The sequence below is a fragment of the Microtus ochrogaster genome, chromosome X (assembly GCF_000317375.1).
Source record: "Microtus ochrogaster isolate Prairie Vole_2 chromosome X, MicOch1.0, whole genome shotgun sequence".
In the NCBI taxonomy this organism is placed as follows: Eukaryota; Metazoa; Chordata; class Mammalia; order Rodentia; family Cricetidae; genus Microtus; species Microtus ochrogaster.
Genome location: NC_022026.1, coordinates 14,465,625 through 14,466,279, shown reverse-complemented (window position 1 = coordinate 14,466,279; position 655 = coordinate 14,465,625).

Here is a 655-nt window from a genome sequence, read left to right as displayed (position 1 = left end):
CTGCACACCTGTGAGAAAATAGTTCAATTTGGTTAGCCTCTGGGCAAGCCTGTGAAATATTATCCTCATATGTTAATGTAGGTAGAGAAAGACACCCTTAATGTGGGCTACATCCGTCTATGCATTCCTGTTTTTGACTGCATACAAAAAGAGAAAGATACCTGAGCACTGGCACTCATGGTTCTCTTATTACTAACGTAGATGCAATGTTCCTAGCTGCTTCAAAGTCCTGATATCTTGTCTTCTCTGCCACCATGGACTTCACTCTCCAAGTATGAGCCAAAGTGAACCCTTCTTTCCTCAAGTTGCTTTATTCAAGGTATTTTTTGCCAGCAACAGGAAAAGTAACTAAGACAGTACTCAAAAGACTCTCCCTTCTAAAAGAGATACTTGCACATCCATTTTTATTAATTTTTATTAATTATTAATTCACAGCAGAAAGAAATGGAAACATTCTAGATGCATTTTAACAAATGAGTGAATTTTTAAAAATCCATGTATATAATGCAGTTTTATTCAGCCACAAAGAAAAATGAGATCAAGACATTTTTAGGAAAATTAATGGAATTGGAAACTATTATGATAAGAATTTAAACACAGATATTTTCTTTCATATGTTGAATGTAGACTTTTTGTATTCTCTCTCTCTCTCTCT